This window comes from Somniosus microcephalus, chromosome 20 (assembly GCF_052327205.1).
Source record: "Somniosus microcephalus isolate GS21.2 chromosome 20, FLI_Smic_1.0, whole genome shotgun sequence".
Lineage (NCBI taxonomy): Eukaryota > Metazoa > Chordata > Chondrichthyes > Squaliformes > Somniosidae > Somniosus > Somniosus microcephalus.
The window spans coordinates 23094230-23102620 of record NC_141006.1 but is presented as its reverse complement, the minus strand read 5'-3'; positions in this window follow the sequence as shown (position 1 = coordinate 23102620).

The following is an 8391-nucleotide window of genomic DNA, read 5'->3' as shown; positions in this document are numbered from 1 at the left end:
GTGACCTCAGTCACTGGGGGTGGGAGGGGTCAGGTGTGACCTCATTCACTAATGGAGGGGTTCGGGTGTGACCCCAGTAACTGGGGGTGGGAGGGGTCAGGTGTGACCTCAGTCACTGCGGGGGGGGACGGGAGAAGGGGTCAGGAGTGACCTCAGTCACTGGGGGTGGGAGGGGTCAGGTGTCGGAATGCGCTTCAATTGTGTGACGTCACATCCACAGCAATATGCACATTTGATTTGCATTTGTAGTGTGTATGTGCAAATGTTAAAATTTAGGCTGCTAAAAATTTTTGCCTCGCTGAATTGCACAACCTACATCTTCGGTCCTGGTTACTGTGCTGTGCTCCCACCCTGTGTCCCTAGATTCAGTTTAGAATATATGGTCAGCCTAGTTTAGATATCCTAGCAGAAGCTGTAAGATGCAGATTTACACCCATGGTTCACCACATACCCTAACCATGGGAGTGATAGGGAGAGGGTGGGAAGTGGAGAGAAAAACTAAACAGACAGCAACTTACCCCAGCTATTCCTGAACATCTCATAATGACCTTTTATGCAAAAGCACCCTGGAAACATCCGGTCCCTTAAATGCTGGGTGCCATGGTCCAAATTTGTAGCAAGTAGGGAGGTGAAGAAGTGAATGTAAAACAACTGACATGCAGCACTATAACAGTCCATACAGCCATGCTGGAACTAAGTTCGGGTGCTCAGCGTGTGGAAGGCCATTATCATGATATCGTCCTGAAACTTAGCCCAGCGAGAGAAAAGGGACGAGAGGAAACCGACAAGTATGGGTGCACTTGCTTATAACTGGAGACAGCTGTGTGAGTATAATATTTACACATGTACATGTTTAGCTACAGCAAAATAAAGAATAAAAAGTAAAGAAACTAAGCACACTATTATGCTGTGTTGGTGAAAAATAAATTCACTCGAGTCTGTCTTAAAGTAAAGGTACACAGTTTATTAACAGAACGTTCTGGGAGAAGACTATAGACCCCGCGGTCTAGTGATACACTTCTCGTTCTCTCTTGGTTGGTACAGCTTTTTATTCCATTTTCATCCAATCACATTGTATTACAATAATCACCTGATCACATATGGCTTATTTATTCTTTTCAGTATTAGTCATGCTTGTGTGGTTAAAGGTTAGTTACATCTTACTATGCCTTTAGTCACAGGTCAAATTCCCATGACCCCTATATTCTGCTGTGTCTATAAATTTAGCTAGAACAGCACATTTCTTATCGCTTACTCAGAAAGCCTCTAAAATGTTCTTTGTTACATTAAACACACACATTTTGTCTTGTCCCGCAGCTGCGTCTTATCTTTGTTTTGCAGAACTTCTCTGCACACTGTCCTTGTGCAGGACTAGCGAAAGTAGCACTTTAGCAGTCTGTACGGGTTTAGTTCTGCCTTTTTACGTAAGTCAGTTGTTATTGTGAAACTTCTTATCGCCACCTGGTTTCTTTTAGCTCTGGCTCATCTGCACATGACCCCCACTCCTTTGTCCGATTTTAATTCTGCCGGCACCACTTAGTTAAGTGGTTATCTCAGCTGCCTGTCTGCATCTGTAATTCTGAGAGGGTTCATTTTAACCCCTTCAGTCCCTCCTGTTGGTCCCGCACCAAATTTTGATTTTGGCTAGGGATACCAACTACTTTTCTGCTTTTACCATCCCCGGGATTACTCCTATACTGATGGCTTAAACTTAGTACCTAAGTTCATCTTTCCCCTCTGTCTATCTTGTTGTGCTGGGCGTGGTAGTCGGTGCAAATGACCGAAGAGCTTTACATGTATGTCCCTACTTCTGTCAGTTCATTATCCCGCATTAACTGTTTGGTTTCTGGTTCTATATCAACTGTAGCAACCGGCATTATTCGGGACACAGCTGCCCTACAGCATGCATTCAGAACCGTCATCATAACACAAAATAATACTACAACTATAATAACAATTATAAGTCCATGCGTCAGATATGAACCCCAAGATCCTCCAAATAACTAACTCCACCAACCTTCCCCTGGGGTTTCGTGCAATTTCTTCACCTCCTTTTGTATGTGCTCAGCCAGACTAGTTATATTTTCTGAACTGTCCGGGATATAAGTGCAACACTCAGCGCCGATCATTGCGCATGTCCCGCCCTCGTTAGCCAGTAGATAATCAAGGGCCATTCTATTCTGGAGAGCCACCGTTCTTATAGCCACCATTTCTGCGCTCATCTCTACCAGGGCTTCCGCCGTATCATTTCCAACTTGTTCCAATATGTCCGCTACTAGCTTTATTTCTTTCATCGCCCTGGCTACTCCATACATAGGGAACATTATAGCTCCAAACCTTTCGGCTTCCGTTATTTCCCTTTTGCCTCGGGATTTTGTCCCAATTCCAGGGCGTCCCCTGAGGCTGTCAAGGTGACGTATATAGGGCACCACATATCCCAAATAACACGAGCCCGTCCAGTCGTGAGGCAACCAGGGGTAAGCTTTATGTCCACAAATAAAATACGTGCCGTTGTATGCCGTATAGTTTGTCCATACGTTGTTCATCTTGGTGACCTTGCCCTCCCAGGGACCCCCACTGGTTTTGTTCTGGGTCCGGCTAATGTTCCATTCTCCAAAGGTCATCAGGTCACCTTGGTTATTACTGTTAACCATCTGCAAGGGATATCGCTGTTCACAGTGGCTCCATCCCACCCCCTGTCCTTCTGTTTTATTTTGTTCTAAACATACCGGTCCTCGGGGCCTTCCGGCTCCCGAGGTGTTGGTGAGGACCAAGAATGGGGGTTGTTGAGTCCGATTATATTTAGGCTGGTACCCTCCCTTGAAAGTGGTGAGGCTGTAACCTGCACTTCTCCAGTCCCCTGCTTCTAACTTCTGTCTGAACCCTTGCTCTTCAAGAGTTCCATCGGTATCGTTTTGGCGAATTAACCACTCGGCCATCTCCGATTCATTAAAAGGGACTGGTCGCAAGGGAATTCCCCCTTTACTATGTATTGGCACATGTGAGCACACCCAACACGAATTTAGGTTCCTATTCTTTGCATAGACATAATTACGTGTAATTCTCTTTTCCATAACAATATCCCCTTTCGATATTCCCGGGCTGCTGGGCACCGCAAGTTGATAGGACAAGGAGTATCCCCGCATGGGACAGTCCAATTACTCCTTCCAATCAAATGAGTCCTCGACTCCCTGGTAAGCCAGGCTGTAGTCTCGGTTTCTCGTTCCAGCCTCAAATCCTTTCGGCTTTCATCGTTAGAAGCTGAACAGTGGACCGTGTCTTGGTTACACAGTCTTGTGGGATTCCGTCGCCAGGGAAGGCACTTGTATTTGAACAGGGTAATGTCCATCACGCATACCGCAACTACACTAATATATATAAGCATTTTTATCTTTTTACTCTATGTTAACAATGTCCCAAAGGCTATGTCACCAACCTAACTATTTGTTGCTTGTAGATTCTGTTTTTCCTGCAGGAATACATAGATACATAATCATTAATTTGGCTCTCCCATCACAATCATTTGGATTCCTTCCTCTCTCTCAACCGGCCACCATCGAGGTCGGTGGGGTTGTTCCCAGAAGTACTTCAAAATCCACCACAAAGTGTATCCCATTAGAATAATGCATATAGTCCAGACCAGTACCCATACCAGCGCCCATTCCCATTCCTTATACTGTCTCCAATATTCCTCGCTCTCTGCAAATGGTATTTGCTCTGGTGTAGTCATCTCTGTACTGGTGGGGGGGCTGTAGATCTTTAACTGTGTCCAGTGCTTCCACCGTCCCATGCCCTTTATATCAACGCAAGCACACGTATCGCTGCTGATAAGGACTTGATATGGTCCAGACCATTTTGGGGCAAACCCTAGTTTTTCTGGTAGAACCTTAACCATTACCTTCGTTCCCGCAGGGGGAATGCATGGTAACGCAGTCAATTCTAAATCTTTGTCTTTTTCTTCCTGTCGGTCCCTAACCTGCTGTCTCATTTCTTTCAACTGTTTGCTTAACTCAAGGACATACCGGCGGAGCCTGTCTTGCAAGGGTCCTAGCTCCTCTCCTCCCGTGATTATTCCATGGGGGAGTTGCATTGCTCGCCCTGTCATTAATTCATAGGGCGACAATCCTGTGGTGCGGTTTGGGATGGCTCTTAGCTTCATTAATACAACGGGCAACACATCTACCCAACCTTGATGTTTCTCACCCAACGCTTTGGCCAACGCGGCCTTTAGGGTTCTGTTCATCCGTTCCACCATCCCGGAACTTTGGGGGTGATAGGGAATGTGGAATTTTTGTTTTATTCCCATCCATTCACACATACCCTTCATGACCGCACCTGTAAAGTGGGTTCCCTGATCTGAATCTATTTGGATCGGTACTCCCCATCTGGGAATTATTTCTTCTGCCAGTATCCGCGCCACCGTGGCAGCGGTACAATTTCGCATGGGGAAAGCCTCTACCCATCTGGTAAACTGATCTATTATTACCAAACAGTACTTCTTCCCCCTTGACGTGGGGAGTGGCCCGGTAAAATCTATCTGTATTTTCTCCCACGGACCCCTTGGTCTCGGCTGATGAGCCATGCGTATTTTAATGGGGCGGCCGGGGTTGTGTTGAGCGCATGTCAGACATTGTTGGCAATATTGTGCCACATCCCTTCCTAGCCCCGGCCACCACCAGTCTGTTCCCAACAGATGGATCATGGCTCCTCTTCCTACATGGTCGGCACCATGATGTAATTCCAGGAGTGTCCGACGGATGCAGGCAGGGGCAACCACCTGTTTATCCTTTCGCCATACCCCATCCTCATCCTGTCTGCCACCCTTTTGGTACCATTCTTGCTTTTCCCTCGTGAACGTGTCTGTCTGTAATTTTTTAATATCTATCGTTTCCACCTGGGCGCTTGCTACCATTTCTGTTATAGCATCTTGTTCTAGGGCTTGTTGTGCGGCCACATCCGCGGCTCGGTTGCCCTCCTGTTGTCGGGTTTCTACCTTTTGGTGGGCCTTAATTTTTATTACCGCTGCGCGCTTTGGGGCTTTAGCGGCTTCGAGGAGTCCCTCTATTAATTTTTTATGTTTAATGTGGTTTCCGCCTGAGGTCACAAATCCTCGTCTCCCCCGGGCGGCCATGTAGTCATGCACCACCCCGAATGCGTATCGACTATCTGTATATATATTTACGGTTTTTTCTTTAGCTAGCTCCAAAGCTTTTGTTAGGGCTATTATCTCCGCCACTTGCGCTGAGAGCCCTCCATCCAGCCTTCCTGATAATTCTGTTTCCAGCTGATCATTTACAACTGCCCACCCAGTTCGTGGTGCCCCGTCGATATATTTCTGGGACCCGTCCACAGAGAGTAAATTGGACCTCTTCTAGTGGCTCTTCTTCCAGCTCGTGGCTTTCTATCTCCTCATCTATGTTGGCACAATGGTGAGGCTCCCCCATTCCTAACATCCATTCGGCCGGGTTTTCCCCGGTATCCCTAACTATCTACTGACTTGTCTGCAGGCAATAGCACCGCTTCCCATCGCACGTTTGATACCGCTCTTAGTTTATGGTTGTTTACCATCTCCACCAAAGTATGTTTGGTGTGGAGGACTATCTCACCTGTCATGACAGTGGGCTCACTGACCTTCACTGCCCATGCTGCACAATCTAATGCCGCTACACATCGGGACAACCCTGCAGCGACCGGTGATTGTTGGGTAGAGTAGTATGCCACCGGTCATCTCCTATCCCCATGTTGCTGAATCACCACCGCCGCATAAAATCCTCCCGCATTCTCACAATGGATGTGAAAGGGCTTTCTCATATCCGGTAACCCGAGTCCCGGTGCCGAAATTAAGGATTGCTTTAGCTTGTCATACACATCCTCCTGTTCCGGACCCCAGTCAATAAGGGTGTTACCCGGGTTTCCCCCTTTTACTAGTCTTTGTATTGGCTCTGCTATTGCGGCAAAGTTAGGTATAAAGTTCCTACTGTAATTAAAGAGTCCCATTACTTTCCTAACCCCTCTGACTGACACGGGTCTTGGCATTTCTTGGATTGCCTTTCATCGGTCTGCGGACATTGTCCTTATGCCGAGACAACTGTTGCCCCAAATAGGTGATGGTAGCCTGTCCAATCTGAGCTTTCTTAGGGTTCACCTTGAATCCTCCCTTTTCTAGCGCTTGTAAGATTGTAATCAGAGCCGCTATGTGCCCTCTCTCATCTTCCGAAGCTATTAATAAATCGTCCACATATTGTAGAATCGTGCTTCGGTACAGGGTGAGGTCTATCGGTTCTAATAGGGAACTCATTACTCGGTGGAATATCGCTGGGCTATTGTGGAATCCCTGGGGTAACCGGGTCCAGGTATATTGTTTGTCCCCGACTGTGAAGGCGAATTTCTCCTGTGATTCTGGGTCCAGTGGTAGTGACCAGAATCCATTTGCTATATCCAAGACCGTGAACACTTTGTGTTCCGGACTCAATCCATTTAGGATGGTGACAGGGCTAGCTACTATAGGATGCAGTTTCGCAGTTACTTTGTTGAGTTCCGAATAATCAATAGTCAATCGGAATGAGCCGTATTGCTTATTGACCGGCCATACTGGTGAATTAGTTGTACTTTCAGTGGTCCTAACTATCCCTTTTTCTTCCAAATCTCGTATGATCCATACTACTGCTTCTCGTGCCTCGGGCTTAATTGGGTATTGTTTATGTGGTCTGTGTACAGGACCTGGAATCACGAGGGGTTCCATATCCACTAGTCCTGTATCTTGTTTTGATACTGCCCATACTCCCTTAACACCTTCGCATACAATCCCGTACTTCCCTTCCTCTTTCTCCCAGTCTCTAGCTAGAACTCCCGCACTGCCTACCTTTGCCAAATTATTTGCTGGTTCGGATAACTTTATTTTCTTACCATCAGCCTGAGACCAGATTATCTTCCCCTTTCGGGGGTCTATTAACAAATTTAATTCTTTTAACAGATCGATTCCTAACACTGTTCCTTCCGAATTTGGGCATACATAGAATTGTGCAGGTAGTAACCTGCCAGCTATTTCTAACACTTGCACCTCGCTTTTGAACGCCGATATCTTGGTTCCCCCAAGTCCCATTGTATACAATTTATGTTTGGTCACGGGGAGAGGTAAGTCTGTAAAAGACACGGTGGCTCCAGTGTCCACTAACATATCACACTGCCGGCCCCCTAACAGTGCTGTCACATGGACCCGATTATCCCCATTTCCCGCAACCCCGGGGGCCGCCGCCTGTCACTGACCCTGTTTCTTTAAGTAGTCCATGAATTTTTGGTACTCTTCTTCATCCAATGTATGCTTTGGTTTACCTGGATTATCTTGCCGCTCCCAACATTTCTCCGACTGATGGCCATTCCTACCCCAATGCCGGCACTGTAAAACATTTTGGCCTAGAAATTCAGCGGCCTGTGCCACCAGTTTGCGCCCAAAGAGGGCTTTTGCGCCACTGTGCAAACCTACCGCGATATTTAGCGGGGCGCTAATGGCGGCGTTAGCCATTAGCGCTGCGCCGCCACCGATGACGTCATCGGTGTGCGCAGCGCCCCGCTGGCCATATTTAGTTGCTGCCGCCTCCCCCGCGCCGGCCGCAAACAGCGACCGGTACACGGGGCCTACCTGTGCCGGTAGTGGGGCGAGTTAAGGTGGAGGTGCGGCCGGCCGCTTTTTCGGCGGCCGCCTGCCCGCACCTCCTTCCCCGGCCTCCTACACCCCCCCCCCCCCCCGCGGCATTGCCGGCTGTTTCCAGAGAGCCCGGCACTTCTCCTTGGTGCCGGGCTCATTTGCCGGCACTCGCGAGCGGGGATCGGACTATTGCAGGCACCTCCCCCTTAAGAATGAGAGGAAGGCCTGCAGTACCGCAGGCTGCCGTGCCGCAGCGGGTGGCGCTGCGGCACTTTACACGCCGATATTCAGTTTCAGCGCCCCAAGCGGGGCGCCGAAACCCTTGTTTAGCGGCCGGCTTCCACTTGGGGCGCTGAAACTGAATTTCCCGCTGGCGCAAGTGGCTCCGCGCGCAGCGGTAATTCCGGCGCCCAGGCGAGCTGGGCGCCCCTAACTGAATTTCTAGGCCTTTGTTTCGGACCACGGCAGTCTTTGGCCAAATGTCCGGGCTTTCCACAGTTATAACACCCTTTCCGCTGTTGCCACGGTTTCTGGGTGGTCCTGGCTGCGGCCCTTTCTGTTTTTATCCCCTTCTCTGGTTTTTGGTCCTCCTTACCATCTACCTGGCATGCCCATCTCAGTGCATCGTCATATGTGTCTGCGACTACTACTCCCATTTTCAAAATTTTCTGGTGTTCCAATGACAACCCGTCCTTAAACAGTTTTACAAATACTGGATCATTTCTCTGAGGATCATTTGATCCAGA